The sequence below is a fragment of the Cydia splendana genome, chromosome Z (assembly GCF_910591565.1).
Source record: "Cydia splendana chromosome Z, ilCydSple1.2, whole genome shotgun sequence".
In the NCBI taxonomy this organism is placed as follows: domain Eukaryota; kingdom Metazoa; phylum Arthropoda; class Insecta; order Lepidoptera; family Tortricidae; genus Cydia; species Cydia splendana.
Window position 1 is genome coordinate 20,842,107 of NC_085987.1, and position 19,930 is coordinate 20,862,036.

Below are 19,930 nucleotides of genomic sequence, written 5' to 3' on the forward strand. Positions count from 1 at the left end.
ACGAAAGTTCTAGTCTAATTGCATAGGTACGTTCCAGACATGCGATTACTTATCTTTGAAAATTAGCTCATAGTTACTCGAAAATACTTCAAATAAAGTCAGCGACTCCCGTATAGTTAAGTAGCTCCAACTTCTTTAGTCACTGTATGTTTTAGAAAAGGTTTATGTTTAGTCAGAAAACAGATAAAATATACTGTGTAAGTAATTTCCTTAAACTACAATTCTAAAGGTAGAGTCTGTGCGGAAAGAGAAGAGGCGCAGAATGTATTGGATCCCATACATTTCACGGCTCTTCTCTTTCCGCACAGACTCTACAATATATGTGTAAACCAATCACGTAACAGTTGATAATCCTACCCTATGCAATAAAGACTGCACATGATTGCTATACAATAAGTACGTTAAATCCTACCTACTTATATTTAAATTGCTTTTAATGCGAGTGCTGGAATAAATAAATTGTAGTAGCTAAGTGCACTATCACAGAAACATAAATAAAATCGTATAGGTATTTTTATTTCTTATTTGGTCGCAAACTGTTACCTACAGTTTCAAAGAGGGTGTAAAAAGTACAAGAAATATTACTTGTGACATAATGAAATAATGAAACATATACATACAGTAATATACAAATTGTTGTGAACACATTAGATATTTATAAGTAGGTAGATACATAATCTTTTAGCATCTATTCACCTACTAGATACCTGAGAGCCTTCTAATCTCATTGAATTAGATTTTATTGTGTTTAAGTGTCAATGTATGTAAACGCCTAACTAATAAATGTTTGAGATATCAGAATTATAAAAACAGTTTATTTCTAAATTGGCCTATAAGACTGTTGTAGATAAGAATCATATTAATTATTATAAACACGACTAGTATTAGTATTACTTACGTTCTGTGATAAATAATTTTAATGCTTCACCTGCATCAATACGTTATTACTCGTAAACAAACAAGTTATTTTGTAAGGAAATTCATTTCAATTTGCAATATGTCGATACAAATGTGAATAAGTAGTTATTTGTTTTACAAGGGGGTAAAGTTGTTGTTTAACCGCTTGTGCTAATATTGATACCCGAGCAAGCTAAAGATTCAAAAATTAAACCAAAAGCGTAGCGAGGGTTTTAACGCACGAGGGTTAATACATTTTGACATCGAATAAAACACAAAAAAATTCACCACACCAATGCCAGGAAAATATCAACTGTAAAACATGAAACAAAATCAAAGCAAATCAAATCCAAATGAATGTCCTTAAATATTAATCAATCAAAAACCGGATAAGTGCAAGTCGGACTCGCCCACCGAGGGTTCCGTACTTTTTAGTATTTGTTGTTATAGCGGCAACAGAAATACATCATCTGTGAAAATTTCAACTGTCTAGCTATCACGGTTCGTGAGATACAGCCTGGTGACAGACGGACGGACGGACGGACAGCGGAGTCTTAGTAATAGGGTCTCGTTTTACCCTTTGGGTACGGAACCCTAAAAATCGTCATTGAAAAGTCAATTCTACCAACCAACATAAGGAAACAACTCCAAATTTGCATCAAATTACTTTGCCAATCTTGTGCATAAAGAGTACGTACACGTCCGGCCTTGCATGATATAAGTAGTATCTTTTAAATGAATGTGCTTTTACATGCATTTTTTTACGTAACATTAACATTATCATAAATATTACAGGAAAAAATATATATAACACGCCTATAAATATTACACGCCTCAATTAAATCTTGAAAACTTTTTTTTTAATTACTTATCAAAAAATTTTTTCGAGTTCTTTATCTTTGCGAGTACCTATTATAAGTACTTGAAATTTCTATGACATTAGGTACACTTAAAACACCTTCTTATAAATAAAATAAAACTTGTTGAAAAACCAACATACATACTACCGGTCTCGCAAATTAGTTAGCCGATTTGCCGATAGATGTAGTAGAAAGTCTTCCTGACTACCTCAAGTAGAAAAGAGTTACAAAAAGTTTTTTTTGTTAAGATGACATTCTAATGAGTATAAACAGCTTGTGAAAATATAAATTTATTGCAAGAGAAGAGACTAGTACCCTACATATAATTATGTAATACAGATAGCAATAGAAAAATTTGGTCCCAAATATGGCGTAAAGCGCGGAAATTAAAAAGGAACTAAGAAATTAAGGCGCGCCGCGCGAATCTTGTGACGGAAGATATGACGGTTTGTACATTTTATCTCAATTAGGTAGTATGAAAATATACTTTTGCTTAAAATTTTCTTCGTCATAGCCCTCAGCTATATCACTAACTGTTTTATACTAAACCACAGACCACAAACTTATACTGCTATGGTTTGCTACTGGAAATACTTAAACAACAAAAATGAGACATGTTTTCGCAATTTATTTTCTATCGAGCAATTTTAAGTACGAGTCTGCCCTTGTAAATGTAGAGTTTAGTTTACGTGTGCATTTTAAAATTTTTCCTGTATGTGTAAAAAAAAACAATATATAAACTAAAATTTTGCGTTAGCCTCTCACTTCTTAAGGTGAATATTGAAACTCTTCTAGGGTTGCCTACTAGCAAATCTATCGAATTTCGGCTTAAATTATTAGTTTTGATGAGTCCAATACTTTGGAAATATATATAACGTGTAATATTAATATCTATAAAGGAATATATTTTTGACAACAGCTTATTTTTGTTGTTTGAAAATATTTGTTTGCTTTGACGTAAAAGTACCTACATAATCTTTGTTCAAGCGAGTTGGGTTCTTTGGCTCTGGCTTGCTTTAATGTTATCGGTAACTAGGTTTATCATTTCAGACGTCCCCACTTTTAAAAGTGTTTAAAATGGTAACGGTCCGACATATTTATTTGACTTGTTTAATCTACACCCCTGTTAACTATTAAAATATAGCCATGATTATTACGCATCACCGAAAATTGTAATGTGCACTAACTATTTAATTATATACAAATAAGTAGATAAATGTTACTAAATACAGAATGTATCTTAGTCACAATTCATAACAAATAATAATTATGTTAATAGATTTTAACATCATATTTTATACTATTATTGTAATAGAGTATAAAATTTGTACTTACACTTAACTTATTTATTTTCTTAAAGGTGGTAGTATAATGACCTAAATTATATGTAAATTGTAACTTCATAATGAGAACTGTTATATTTACTAGATATCAGACTGAAATTTCTATTTTTAATACGTTTTATTAAATATTGTAATCTGTTGGAAGAAGGAATCAAAAATTTCGGGTGAATTTACTTAACGAACGCCAAACCATACCTATGATCAATAACATAGTTGCTTAGATGTCATAATGTAAAACATCTTTCTGTTTGGAGCTCGTCAATAAATGTGTTCCTCCAATGACAGGTTTATTTTATCTTTGCTATAACTTTACTTAATGTTAAATATGTTAAGTGTAATGAAGTCTGCAATATCAAGAATAAATGCATTCAACACATACATAAACATTGGTTTTGCCTTCAATGTGATGATGATTCTACAACAATAAATTATTCTGAATCAATAAATTTATGTATTAGAACTGTCGTTTTACTTGTAATAGGTACCTACTTATTAAATAGGTACATTTTTGAGCGAGCAGACCGAGCGTTAGCAAAGGTTTCTGTTTTAGCATGGACAAAAATGCTTTCGTATGTCCGGATGTTCTCGTCTACAGGCGTCGCAATTTTCAATCGAACCCGTGAAATTTTGTGAGCAGGTTCAAGAATAAAATAAATAAAATTGTTGATTTAGTTTTCGGATATTTTTGATGATGGGCTGTAGACCTGCTCACAGAGCCATTTGTTATGAAGGTCCTTGTTATCTAGCAGCGTCGAATCCCATTATTCCATAATTTAAATTCCCTTGTCAACGATTGGTAAAAAATGCTCGTTTGCGGAATTTCCCGTAGATGTATGATCGCACTAATGGATGTGAGGTCTCACATAAATTTATTGAACATAACCGACCAGGCGGTCAGTGTTTGCTCGCTGTTTGTCATGTATACATACATACATTCAGAAACAGAGTAAGAATTCACAGCGGATAAGAATCCGCAGGGCCCCCTTTTCTGGCGACGGAGGGCTGAGGTAAGTATGTATTAGCAAAATTCACGGCTTAATTATGACTAAAATTTGGAAACCTGATGGACAAATAAAGTTTAGTACAGTCACCTGCTATAATATGTTACTCTTCGAAGGCCGCAAAAATATGCGACGCGCTCCTATGGCTCTACAAATAAGATCGTGTCAGATATTTTTGCTGCGTTCGTTGTGTAACATACTATTGCAAGTGACTGTACATATGTATTAAAATAGGTATACTTAGCACAGCCGAATGGTAATGTTAACTTCTGCAGTTTATATTATACGACCATTATCGGTCTGTGTACAGCACTTGAAATTCTGTGTACTACGTCAACGGATCGAGGACTTAGTTTAAGCCACACTTAATTAACCCTATCCCTTTGAAGATTTCAATTATAATTGTAGGTCGTAGGATTTGTGGCCAACGGTTATTAAACATAATTGGTACCCCCAGCAGACGAGTTGTTTTTGAAAGATTACAATTGAAACTTTAGATTTTTTTTTTACTTTTGAACGCTTATAACTAATACAAACAAAAAAGCATTAAAACTATACTTAACAATACAGTTAAAATATATGTTTGCATTTGAATATGGCAACCAATTGCCGCAAGGTCATAAGTGTCATAACATTTTATTTCAAAAAAATGTGAACCTTCCGTAATTGGTACCTACACTTCTACCACTGTAAAAACGAATGTAACAACCACTTTTGAGTAGGTAAAATAACAAATACATGTTTTTAGGCTCTGAAATTGACATATGGCACGCATATTGATAAAGTTTGTAATAAATTAGCATCGGCCAAATTAAGCATTGTTGAAACTAAAGCCTCTATAGTTAATTAAAAAAAAATTTAAACTGTGTACTATGCCTATGATCAAAGTGCACTAACTTATGCGATTACCATGTGGGGAAATGCTGTAGATGTAAACCGGGATTTATTCTACAAAAACGCTCGATTAGAATAATATGCGGGGAAAATTGGCACACATCAGCGGGGTCCTTATTTGGGAAGCTTGAGGTAATAGTTTGGTTTATGGTGTAAGAATTTATTTCTCCAAAAGAATATTACAATACTCTTACATAGAGAAATACAAACAAACATTATACTTATACATTATTTACAAAGTGCACGAATAGAGTCTGGCTAGCCATAAATTGTTGACAGATATTTCGTTGTTGTATCACCAATTGTCAATGATTTAAAAAAAAAGCTAAAAGTCAGTTGTCAATTTATGTCATTAATTTAAATTGTTTGCGCTTTAATTTTAATTTAATAAAGGGTTTATTTTAAATAATATTAATAATGTCTATACTGAGTGAGGTTCGCAAACTATTATTTAAGCTCGTAAATAATTACGACAATGTGCGAAGTCGACGTGTAGCGTTGTTGTATAACGAAAAACTGCAATGTTTACAACTCCTAAACAAACGTAAACAAATTAGGAGGTTGGTGCTCTATAAATACTTTGATACTTAGCATTTAGCATATTTGGCATAATAGACTTATGTATTTTTTTTGGTGATTGATTAATATTACGGTATTATTCAGCTAGGTCTTATTTACACTACATTTCATTTTTCGCCTTGTTACAATGGTATATGGTGAGAAAGTGTTAACATATGTGTTTATCCTTGACTGTACTTTACATAGTGGTAGAAATTATGTGAGCTGACTTTAAGTGCACGTCAACGTATATTTTACTTATATCCTTAGGTACCTTACGTGTGCACAGAAAATCAAAAATATTTTCTAGTATCAAAACTATAATTCCTACTACACAAAGTGTGACCAACCCAAGATTTTTTTGAATTTCCCGTAATATTTCAGTAGCCAGACTCTAGCATAAAATATATTCTAAAACAAAACAAAGGAACTTATTTATTTTTGTAAGAAAAAAGTGGGTATTGTACTTGTGAATCGGCAACTGGTCCACAATGACGGTCATATCATTGTTTATAGACCTCTGTTGTGTTAAAAATTCACTAGATTGCAAGCACTATTTTTAAGCGTTCGGATTGTCACAATAATAATACGAGGAAAAATAGCAAACTAATACATCACATCACCAAGATTAAATAAGTGTCAAAAACAGGATATTTTTATAACAATATTTAATAAATTGCCTACATACGTCAGGGATTTACTTTTTAATTTATTTAAAAAGACAGTCAAGATCTTTTCCAAAGCCATGCCTTCTACCTATTCGATTACTGAATATTTATGATTAAAAAATATTTAAACTGACGCACATTGTAATTAGATTTTCATGTCTTTCCCATCACGGAACATTGGTTTCCGGACTTCCGGACCTTTAAGAGGCGTGCGCAGACATGCCAACACGTAGAGGCCTTTTCGACACTTTAATGAAATGTAACGGGTACACCGAGCGGATGCTGCCTTTGCACACATCAGCGTACCAGCGGCGTGTTATGGGACGCACGCAGAGGCAGCACCCGCCAGGGTGTCAGGACTATTGAGAGTTGATGGAATCTAAAATGAAGTAGGTTACTGGGTGAAAGCGATGGACTAAGTACACAGCTATTGGATAAATTCAATAGGTACATATTGTGTTTATCTTAGGTACCTTTTTTGGTAGATTTCAACTACTGCATTAGGAGATAGGTATTTATTAATTACGTGGATGTCTGAACAAATCTTACTTCCCTTGCCTTGTTTCGTTTATTAATTTTTTTACCAAGCTCGGATCTAGAAAGGGCCTTAAGAAACTCCTTAATTTAAGCATAAGTTATCGACATAAGGTTTTTGAACGATGTAGGTTTTGTAATACGTTAAGAAATATTACATAGATAGGTATACATCAATAATACGCGACTGAACAAACCTCCGACAAATGGTTGCACACCCTCTCCACAAATTCGTATAGAATCGACGCACCGCCGCCACGGAGCTGTGGCGCACCTCGGGGGGGCAGCGGAGGGGCGGAGGGAGACGCTGGCACATGTGCACGTATTACGTCTGCTCTAAAACGTTAACGGCCTTTGTTCCCCTAAATATTTTGCTTCCATATCCATCTATTAAAGAAAGGAATCAAATTTTGCTACATTAGGTACACTTCAGGATTCAGTAGTAACACTACTATTCACACCCCAGGCCAAAAGTATGGAAACAAAGTTGTTTTCTTTAACACCTATCTCATTTTTCTATCATTATTATAATTTCTACATTGGTAACCAAAAACGTATATTAGGTAAACCCAAACGATTAAAAATATTTACCTATTAAGACATCCTAATACTTATTAACTAGGTACAAAGTAAAAAAACAATTTTAAAAAGTTACTAAAATAGGTACAGTCAGCATCAAATGTAACTTAGCATATGAAATTCTCAAATTAGTGTTACGGTTTAGATGGCCAGAATTGTCTGACATAGCTGTTGAGTCAAAAGTATATGACCATCACCAACGTCAAAATAAATAAATAAATAAAATAAAATAAAAAGCCTTTTATTTCTTGCAAAGTAGTTACAAAGTCAACTTAAGTTTAAAGAGGAATAAACATTATAATTATGATAGTAAAATAGTAATAAATAATAAATCGTAATGTCATTATTTTTCACAAAAAATTAAATTAAAATACCAATAAGCATATTCCTAATTTCCTACGTAGCAAGAACCCCTTCTCGGGTAAAGGCCTCCTCCAGAGAGTGCCAGTTAGGTCTGTCTTGTGCTGTTAGAGTCCACTTTTGTCCAGCGATTTTTGCAATGTCCTCCGACCATCGCATGTAAGGTCTTCCAACTCTACGTTTGCCTATTGGTCCGGGCCACGTAGTTATCTGGTTTGTCCATCTTTTGTCCACCATCCGTGCGACGTGGCCTGCCCACTTCCATTTCAACTTTTTTGCGTAATCTAGTGCGTCTATCACATTTGTTTTTTTCCTAATCAGTGTATGTCTAATTTTTTGTATCTTCTTTATGTTTGTAATACTGCGTTCCATGCTTCTCTGACATGTCCTTATTTTGTTTTTTATATTATTCGAGAATTTCCAAGTTTGTGCGCCATATGTAAGTGATGGAAGCAGACACGAATCCATAATCTTCCTTTTAAAATGAATCGGTAAGTGTTTATTCTTGAGTACTTCTTTATGACTCCAAAATTTATTCCACGTAATCTTTATCCTTCTCTCTACTTCACGTTCATTGTTGCTTCTGTCGAAAGAAATTTGTTTGCCAAGATATATGAAATCATTAACGTATTCTATTTCGATGCCTTCTATAATAAGTGGAATTATTTTGCTATTTGTCATGATTTTTGTCTTTTTAAAATTTATTTCAAGTCCCGTCTCTCTGCTAGCTGTCTGTAAAGTACGTATCATGTAGTCTATTTCCGAGAACCGTTCAGAAACGAGCAGAATGTCATCAGCAAATCTAAGGTGGTGAAGGTATTTGCCATTTATTCGTATGCCCATATGAGTCCAGTTTAGTTTTCTTATTATTGATTCTAAAACTGCAATAAATAACTTTGGGGATATAGGATCGCCCTGTCGTACTCAATTCGTATGGGCGGGCCAACGTCAAAATAAACTAACATAATTATAAATTTAAAAAATAGATATCATAATTATTTGACCATGTATCATTTCATAATTATCTAAAAATATTTTTTCATAAGTACCTCTCCTCCTCTCCAGAAAGATCTAAAAACTCTTTTTCTACTCATCGACTATAATCTGTGTATGGGTGATTCTTAAATTGTGTCCAAAAAAATGTTTTTTTCATAAACGTTTTTATTTTTCACATATTATTACATATATCAAAAGTACATACAATAAGCAATTTTTTGACGCATATGGTCAAGCTTAATACCTGGAAAGGTAAATAAAATGAGTACATAAACACGGTTGTGACAAAGTGTCCCTCAGTCGTGACATTTCGGCATTTTGGTGGCCAAATCGGCTATTTAGATTTATATACATAGTTATTTTAACATAGCCTAAGTTACTCCTATGACTACGACAAACCTAATGACAGCTCAGACGTTGAAATCGGTCAAACTATAAAGGCTGTAGAGCGTGACAAAGAATTCGATACACATCATACATACATACAAGCGAAAAACATTTTTTTGCTTTGGCAGTCGGGCAATAATAGCAAATGATCTGTAGCTAATAAAAATGCATTTCTGAAAAGTGCCTCTAAATTAATCAAACGAATTAAGAATGACACGACCACGTGTCTATATGTCACGAACGTGGACTCAAAAGTCCGTAGCGGTGACAGATTTTTGAGGCCACGGTCGTGATAATTTGGAACATGTTCGATATTACATGCACATTTCCTTTGATTTTGCAAATGTTAAATAATTAGCTTAATCTGCAATGTATGAGGTATATCTTATGGGTCATTCCATAATAAACGCTACCAAGGGTTCAAAAATGAAAAATAGTTTAAGAAGTCAACACTAACCTATTTCCATAGAAAACATACCAAACCTTCATGTCAGAAAAAAAAAACCGGAAAAAAAAAAATTTTTAGATGTTTTTCATGTACTTGATCGCAACGTTTAAATGATAGGCGTAAAACTAATTTTATACAGCGATATTGGCAAGACTAATTAAAAAGAAAGTAACTGTAAACTGTTACAAATTTCCCGCAGTTATTTCAGGTAAAATATCGTAATTTTATAATTTGTCTTTAAAAATATTAAAAAGCATGGATTAATCGGTTTTTAGAAGAGTATTCTAGACTGTGGTCTCAAAGTAACACCCGAAACGAAAAAGAGATAAAAGTATGTGTAACTTTTCCCGTAATTAACTATAGCCAAACATGTTTTGCCAAAGAAAGGTTATGATGTGAACCTATGCAAATGTGTAATAGTTGTTGTTTTAGCGTCTGCTTTAGTCGTATGTTTTAAAGTTTGAAGTTGTGTAACACCCGAAACGTATTGATCGTCCGCCTGTCATTCCCCGGCTTTTCTCCGTGATGGTTAGTGCTAGAAAGCTGCAATTTGGCATGGATACATAAATCAATCATGGCGACAAAGTAGTAACACAAAAACTACATAAAGATTTTTTTTTTTAGGTTTGCTCCTATACAAAATATTTTCAATTTTTTTGCGGCTTTAATCCTGTGATGTGGGGTGTCGTTGGATAGATCTTTCAAAATGAATAGGTGTCACCATCAACCATTTTTTGATTAAGTGAATATTTTCGGTAATATTCGCATCGAAAGAAAAATAATTATGATATCTTCGAGAAACAGTTTTTATTGTTAAGATTAATGTATTTTATAATAATTCAGCATTTATTACTTATGTTTTTAATCGAATTTATTAAAAAGACAATAATTTCAATAAAATGAGCCATAATTTCGTATTAAATCTGTCTTAATTTCGTACTCGTAACACCCGAAACGAACCATGAGTAACACCCGAAACAGGTAATTTATTTTATTAAAATTAATTGAAAAGTGATACTAAGTGTTACTTCAGTGTTTCAGTAGACTATACTAACTATTATTACTTGACATAAATAAAACTGGAGGTTACTTGACAAAATTCGCTAAATTATGCATTTTGGTACTGATGGTCAGAAGGTATAGGCCAATTCCTGTAACGCCCGAAACAGCTACTTTTTAGTGATTCTCTCGTTATTGCTCTTATACTTTAATTATGTGTGTACCGGAAAAGAAAATATTATCAAAGTAGTAGATGAATCAATAGTTATAACCTCCTAGTTCCTGTTACAATATCGAATAAAACCTTATTTTAAGAGTTCAAGTGTAACACCCGAAACGGTGGAATGACCCTTATGTTACAAAAAAAAACAAGAAACTGCAACTTACTTTAAAAACTCTAACACGGCATTGACGCGTTAAGGTTGACCGTTTTTTCAAATGAACACAAATAAATAATTTTCGACAAAACTTCTCCCTTCAGCCATTTGTAAACCTGACAACAACACAGTGTTGCTGTTCTAAAAAATCTTTAATAAGGCTGCCAGTAGTAAAGATAATTTTCTACCGAGTACCGCATGTTTATATTACCACGCGCGGTGATGACGCGAAAACTAATCACAAAATGTATGTTGTTTAAAATTATTTAAAATCGTTATAAATCCATACAATTTTTAAACAGTGTTGTAGAACAAGGATTAGTGTTTTATATTTGATATAAATTATTGCAAAATCACTTCATATTTAAAAAAAAAATCAAATATCACAAAATCTGGGGAAGTCACACTACACGGTCCGTGACATTTCGCACTTATAATTTTTTTTTACATGTTTCTAATATTCTTAGGACAATACATTTAGGTTGACCTAAAACTAGAGGTAAATTGCTAAGTATATTCATCATCAATCATCATCATCATCATCATCAGCCTACTCTCGTCCACTGCTGGACATAGGCCTCTCCTATTGCACGCCATTGAGCACGATTTGCGGCAACTCTGATCCAGCTCTTGCCAGCCGCCTTGCGAAGGTCATCGCTCCATCTAGTCTGAGGGCGTCCTACGCTACGTTTGCCGATGCGCGGTCTCCACTCCAGAACTCGCCTACCCCAACGGTTATCGGTAAGTATATTGATATAGAGTTTACTTATTTTCACAAAAATACATGCTTATCTTACGTGTTACACAAAAAATGCATAAGAATAAGAATTACCCGTATTACAACTTCATATACAACTCTATAACCTCACTCTTTTTAACGCTGGATAGTCTTTGGCACTTCCGAGTCAACTAATATAATTGTATCGATACGGTTTAGTCAATTATAAAAATTTTGAAATTAGAACTTCATGAACATTTCGATAAAATATTGCTTGTTTAAGGAGACTCGACTCAATACAAAGTAGCCAACGATGGCGTTTCGGAACTAATACCGTCGCGTCATCTGTCATACTTCCGTCTACTTAAACACGCTGCTGCGTCGCGTCTGCTTTGTGATTGGTTGGCCAACTCAAACTTTTTTTCACAATGGACGCCCACGAGATTTTCGCTGCATTGAAATTTGAAAACTTGTAAAAGTGTTAAAGTTTTTGTTTTGTGAGTAAACTGTGAAAAATACTAAATGAAAATGAGTGACAGCGATGAAAATATGTTGCCCACTACTCAAGAAACGTGATTAGATTGAGTGTTGCATTATTCATTATTCAATAGTAGAACTAAGTATTGCATTGGGTTAATTTTGGTAACACTATATTATTGATTTTTTCCCCGTAAGGTAATTATGGGAAAACAATGCACCTTAAAAAATGTACGTAGTAGGTTTTCATATTAACTGTTTTACTATTTCTGTTAACTTGAGTAAAATAAGTCAGGTAGTAGAAGTAGAAAGTATGGTATTAAATAAAATAAAATAAAAATAAAAATAGCCTTTATTTCTACTATTACCTTACAATAACTTGACTTACAATCTAGTATTTAGTTACTTTATCCTTAAACAGTTTTAATTACTTATACATATTATTCAATTAAACTAAACTTTAACCATTATTTATAATATAATAGTAGTCGCCTCTGTGGCGTAGGCTGGGCGTAGGAAGTATGGTATTATTCATTATTTATTTTAGTTAACTCGTAGAAAAAGTATTGTATACAATAGTGATATAATCAAGTTTTTCAATTTTTCTCAGCAAGCTTCGTTGCCTAAACACGGTACTCGACTGAAAAACTCTCTATTATATCACGATTGTATAAAATACTATTGGAATGCATCGAAAAAAATCATTGTTCTAAAATTAAAATAATGTATATTAAGGTTGTATGCACTAGTAAATATATATAGAAATGTCATTTTGTCAATTAAATTTTCTTCATGTGACATTGTCATTACTCATTAGTCACTTCATAATTTATCTTGAAGCAATATTTCTACTCAAGATATCTAATCAATTTATAAGTAATACGTGATAAGAAATACTACTTAGTCATGTCTGCACCTCTAGCACAACTTGCATCCGCGAGTTAGACCGCGACTCGAGTCGACATTCCCGCGGCTGTCAAATCTGTCGAAATCCGTAGCATAACTTGTACCCGCGACTGCAACAGCCGCGTAGAGAACTCAATGTCGCGGCGCGACTCGTCAATGTTCCCCGGCGAAATAAAAGTCTAAACAAATTGATATTTGCAAGTGGCAACACTGAATCGGAAACAGGGATGCGCTAAATCATTCGTTCTTAAAAAAAGAAAAACAAACAATTATTCTTTATGGTGTTAGTTTATACACGTCAAATTGGGTAAATGACGTTGACCTTTGAAAAAAATCCAAATAATGCCGCCGAAGGTGAAGCGACAAATGTAAGTATATATTATTGCTTGAATAACCATCTTTAAAGGTACATTACTACTCAGTTTGATATGATATTATTTTGCCTTTGCCCACATTGACAAATCGTTTGTAAATAAATAACTAATACCTACCTTAATAATATTTGCCCTTTTAAGCAATTTATGAAATACATAGAAAAATTACTACCTATCATTATTTTTGTTACACTTTCCACACTACGAAGTTCCTCGGCGCAAATAGAAAAACTCGTGGACTATATGTCCACGAACCCATTATTTGCTGCCGGGGAATTTCGCGGCCCTCTCGGATACGAGCAGATGGCAGCCGAGTGGGACCAGCTAAAAACCATGTTGGCCAACTATGGGCCTGATAAGTCCGTCGAACAATGGAAGCACGTAAGTATACCTATTTGATTGTATTGCCATACTAATAGAATCTAGTAGTTGTGTGCGTGTTTATCAGGGCTGATTTAGACGGCGCGCTAACTCGCATGCGATTTTAGTTACATTGCGGACTGTTGGTTACGTCTAATTCAACCGACCGATCAAAAACCGCAATGTAATAAAGCTAGCATGCGAGTTCTCGCATCATCTAAATAAGCCCTTAAGTTTTATAAGGTAACTAGTCACTACCTACATTCATGTTGGTTTTTCCTGTTTCAATAAGCAAACGCGCACAATCAATATATAAAAAGACTTATTTATGCACACTCACTCATGCTCAGGCAGCCATCTACTAACGAATATTTTCTTCAGTGCAATAAAGATGTTCACGAATTATATCAATTTAAAATTTCCATAAAAAAATTTTTCAGACGTGGCGTGATTTGAAGAAAAAAGCCCGTGCGGTCGGGGGGCGGACCCGCCTCACTCTTAATAGAACGGGAAACGCAGAGGCCGTCCCCGAACTGAGCACCAGTACATACAAAATACTTGGGGCAATTGGTACGGAGTGCGCCACGGGCATCGGCGTCGAGCAGGAGACAGGGATTGGCTCGGGAGTTGTTAGTATCAAATGCCGTATATAAATACAGAAATAAAGGTAAAAATTATGTTTTTCATATAAACTAGGTATGATTAGGATTTCTTAACATCGGATTATATACTTATTCATTCATTATATCATGATGTGATATCCTAACAAAAAATCGTGCCTACAATTTTAATAGCTGAAATAAATGGCGCGGTACGGCGCCACATGTTTTCTAGTCACTGAATCTTGAAACGTCTACTTTTGATAACGAGTGCCTACCGCGAACCACGTTCGGCCTGTCGCCTCCCTGTCACACTTACGTACGAATTTACAAGTGCGACAGAGGCAATATGTCAAACGTGGTTCGCGGTAGGCCCTCAGGCCGCGAAGCCTACATGCCAATCGCTTACGCTCCGTAGCGATCGAAACGCAACTGTTACTGTCGCACTAATATGGAAGAGTGATAGAGAGACACAAAGCATTTCGTTGTCGAAGCGATAGCGATTGTCACCTTGTCTAGGCCGGCAGCGTGGCCACATCATGTACGTAAGTGTACAGCACTGCCATCATTAGCTATCAAATCCGCAGCACAAAGGAGATCGTCGATTTCCTTAGGCGTTTGGGCCCACTCGCAAATTGAACGTATACATGTAATATATATAGGAAATTAATCGTTATAATTGCTAGATCATGATGATCAAAACAGAATCACGAAATATAACGGGAATTTTGAGAAATACTGCAATAGAAACTTGAACATGACAAGAAAAACTTTTTTATACAAAACACTATTCTGTAAAAGTGTTTTGACTTTTTAAAAGAAAATAGACAAAGTCTGACATGTAAATGAAACTGAAATCGTATCAGCGTTCAATAAAATAGTAGATTGTACAACAAGGGCATAAAGTGACCCATTTTTACCCGAGGCAATTTTTTGGTCTGAGCGAAGCGAAGACCAAAATAGTAGACGAGGGTAAAAATGGACATTTATGACCTTGTTGTACACTCTGCTTTTCACTTCGATTGCGAGGAAAATAAATTATATTTTTCAAGGCAATTTACACCCACGAAATTGTCGTAAAGCGAAAGAACATAATACATAACCAATTCCCGCCAACTAACTTTTTAATTTTTTTTTTTAATTTTTAACATGTGATCAGAGTTTCAGACGCTTGGTTTTCTGCCAAGTCAAACATTTCGGAGCATTTTTGAAAGATAATCCACTCCTATTTTATGTGATTTACTAAATTTAATGACAGAAAATACGGATTTCTAATAAATTGTAGCAAAAATAAAATAATATAACAAGTTTTGTCATCTACACAATTTTATTGCTCAGTAAAATTGTGCAATATGTTTTAACTGTTTGGCTGTTGAGACCGATTACCTTAGTCTTAGAAGAAAATTTTACTTTTATGCTCTAGAGCATAAAATGTGATTTTATGTCGTCTACGCACGACATAAAGGTGCACTTTTTGAGCATGAGAAGTGAAAAGTTATATTTTGATCTTATTCGGAAGTTCATAGTTACTTCTACGGAGAGTGAACAGATTCATTTTAAATCTTCTTTCAATGAAGTAAGGCTTATTTAAGGTTGGCGAAACTTGAAAATGTTTGACAGATTGTTAAAAATGGTTGCGTTTAGTTAAATAAAAGTAGCATGATATCGTCGTATTCTGAATTCGTTTAAATCTCCAAACTATGTAACTAAATAAAAAGTCAAATTACTATATTTCTTAACTACTTATTTTAGGCATTTTTACAGTCGATTTAGAATTTAAAAGTAGGTATATATTAAATAAATAATGAATGACACTAATAATATTTTGAATAGTATCGAAACGCACTTATGTCAACTATGACTAATTATGTCTACCCGCCAAGGCCTATTGACTTCCTTGGAATGACGTGACCCTTCATAATTGTACATGTGTGCTCCGTTCCTAGAGGAAGATTGCCAGTAATTACCATAAAAATATTTTACTACAGCAACATTGCTAGAACTGGCTTTGTCTATACGATTTCTAGGAACAAATCCAATTATTTTATCAAGTATATTTTGATTTGTATTTTATGAAGTAGTCGAAGTCATATGTAAATTATTATCTATTTCAGTTTGTCTTTGTCTATGTTCATAAAATCTATGAAGCGTAGACGTGCCTCTACCCTCCATGATAAAATAAAAAAAAATCTTTGTCAATAGGCCTCTTTGACAGGCCTTGATTTGGGTCTGGCCGGTAAGAACATAGGCAAGACAAAAGTCTGTAATGTCAATGCTGTCATTAAAGTCATTTAACGCAAAAATATCAGTTTTCATATAAAACGATTTATTCACTTGAAATATATTTATTTACCTATTAATTTTAAAAATAAAAACTATTCATATGTACGAGCAACATATCTAAATGCGTCTTCGCACAGACTTAGTTAAATTTAAACCGTTGTATTAAACCAGAAACAGCGATAATTTCAAGGTAAGAAATACATATATTAATCTTTAAATAAAAATGAGCGTACTAATTGCCAAATTCAAATATAATAATTTAATCTTACTATCCCCGTAAGTCCCGCGGACGCTATATCGCGTCCGAAATTTTAATCAAAATTCATCATAGATGTAAAACCTCACATTGTTTAAGCTGGTAAATTTAGACCCGGTAGCAATTAGCGACGTTAGTAATTAGGCAGTTAGATTATATTGTTTAATTTGTGACTGTTTTGTTTTAGAGAGGGAGTCAGCAGATGGCTTGAGCGTGAGATAACACTATAATCCTGGGCCGTCATATGATTTCTTGGAAAAAGCTCAAAGGGCACGTATCTGCCGCATATCCAGACTAGTATCCCGGTGACGAAGAACGCTGCGCGGAGCTGTGAAGCAAAAAATGTCCGATAACTGGATAGATGTAATAACAACTTGTAACCATTTGCCATATCAATGTATGTATTCATATATATTGCTCCTAACATATATACAGTAATCCTAATAGGAATGAAAATATTTATATCTTAATATACTTTTTTGTTACCTTTTATATTTGACGAATTTCTAAATATAGTACCTAATCATTACCTTTTAACGTATTTTTTTATTTATTTGTGATATGCTAATTTAAGAGCCCATCAACGTGCACACTAGCGCCGCTGCTAAATAATCGTGATTATTTAAATTTAATGACAGGTATTTAAAAAAGGGGGCCGCTACGGACTGTATTGTTTATTTAAGTACTTACCTTTTGAATACATCAAATTAGTTTTTATGTTACTGGATTCGTCAATCTACGCGTAACATAAAAACTAGTTTGGTGTATTAAAAAGGTACTTAAATACACAATACAGTCCGTAGCGGCCCCCTTTTTGAAATACCTGTCGCTAAATTTAAATAATCATGATTATTTAGCAGTGGCGCTAGTGTGCACGTTGATGGGCTCTTAAAAACCTGACCCCAACAAAAAAGAAAAAAATACAAAAAAAAAATTCCCTCTCCGGGATTCGAACCCAGGACCATTAGCTTCCTGAACAGGATTACTGCCAATACCCGCTAGGCTAAACGGGTTGTCAATTCTAATTCCAATGGTATCTTACCAGAGCGCTAGTAGTATAAGCGAACTTTTGAAAGGGACATTTTTTTGTATGGAGTTATCGTTCTTCTCCTAGTGAGTATTATATTCTTTGCTACCCTCGGAGTAATTAACAATGGAGCCGCCATTAATAGGCGTTCCCCTCTGTCGAAAATAGGCGGCCAATGGTCAACCACATGTCAACCATATGTATGGACTGACGTTTATCTGACATGACGTACCTATACATTTGATGTGCCCCTCCCCCGCAAAAAACGGCAGACTATTTTGTACCGAAAATTTTAGACATGGCGTCTCCGTTGGTTATATCCTCTAAGTTGCTACCCGCCTTGTAGTTTAATGCAATGAGATTTTATAACTCCTTAGTGAAAAAACCTCACGGTTTGTGTGAATTTGAGCGTTATGTCAATGCTAATAAAGATGTTGACGACGGCAAGGCTTTTGTTAATATATTGATTTACGGAAATGAATAATATAATGTCTTTTAATTATATATTTCTAATTCCCGTTTCATTTTTACCCAATATTATATCTTTTTCAGTAATAAAATGCATATATAATTACTGTAATATTCTGTACCATATACGTGATGGTTTACTCTGGGCCCAAAATCGACGATCTCCTTTGTCTTGACTTTCACATTTACTACAGCCACTTTAAGTAATGTCAAAATAAATAATTCACACATACATTTTCCCATATTGAATAGGTTGATTCTGGAGCGTCGGAGTTTTCGTTAGAGGCGGGAGGGTCGCAGCAACTACAGGCGGATCATATTGATCACGCGGAAGTAGTTGTGGTAACTCCCTCGCTTCCGACGACGCCTCGCTTCCGCCTTCCACGCCCGAACACCGCGCCGACTACCCGGCGGCGCCCGCAACATCACCAACAGCATTCTGCTGCTTTTGTAGTCGCCCAAAGGGAAACCAATATCATATTGCGGGTTTGTACACAATTATCTTCATATCATAAGATATAACAACAACAACAACAACAAGTCCTATTTATTGCATAGCTTCAAAATAAATTTATAAAGAAATACAATATAAATTTATAAGGTAAACTACGTAAGGTAAGGTAACGCTAAAGGGTCATTCCACCGTTTCGGGTGTTACACTTGAACTCTTAAAATAAGGTTTTATTCGATATTGTAACAGGAACTAGGAGGTTATAACTATTGATTCATCTACTACTTTGATAATATTTTCTTTTCCGGTACACACATAATTAAAGTATAAGAGCAATAACGAGAGAATCACTAAAAAGTAGCTGTTTCGGGCGTTACAGGAATTGGCCTATACCTTCTGACCATCAGTACCAAAATGCATAATTTAGCGAATTTTGTCAAGTAACCTCCAGTTTTATTTATGTCAAGTAATAATAGTTAGTATAGTCTACTGAAACACTGAAGTAACACTTAGTATCACTTTTCAATTAATTTTAATAAAATAAATTACCTGTTTCGGGTGTTACTCATGGTTCGTTTCGGGTGTTACGAGTACGAAATTAAGACAGATTTAATACGAAATTATGGCTCATTTTATTGAAATTATTGTCTTTTTAATAAATTCGATTAAAAACATAAGTAATAAATGCTGAATTATTATAAAATACATTAATCTTAACAATAAAAACTGTTTCTCGAAGATATCATAATTATTTTTCTTTCGATGCGAATATTACCGAAAATATTCACTTAATCAAAAAATGGTTGATGGTGACACCTATTCATTTTGAAAGATCTATCCAACGACACCCCACATCACAGGATTAAAGCCGCAAAAAAATTGAAAATATTTTGTATAGGAGCAAACCTAAAAAAAAAAATCTTTATGTAGTTTTTGTGTTACTACTTTGTCGCCATGATTGATTTATGTATCCATGCCAAATTGCAGCTTTCTAGCACTAACCATCACGGAGAAAAGCCGGGGAATGACAGGCGGACGATCAATACGTTTCGGGTGTTACACAACTTCAAACTTTAAAACATACGACTAAAGCAGACGCTAAAACAACAA

The 19,930-nt window shown here is 34.1% G+C and overlaps 2 long non-coding RNA genes across 2 annotated transcripts in view; both read left to right on the top strand.

Moving 5' to 3' along the window:
• The window catches only part of LOC134804934 (uncharacterized), a 401,964-nt gene that overhangs the window by 10,534 nt on the left and 371,500 nt on the right, over positions 1–19,930 (top strand). The gene's annotated exons all lie outside the window — the stretch shown is intronic.
• Positions 13,007–18,849, top strand: LOC134805005 (uncharacterized). Its single transcript, XR_010146232.1, has 3 exons — positions 13,007–13,757; positions 14,177–14,365; positions 18,622–18,849. It is a non-coding gene; the product is annotated as an uncharacterized LOC134805005 (long non-coding RNA).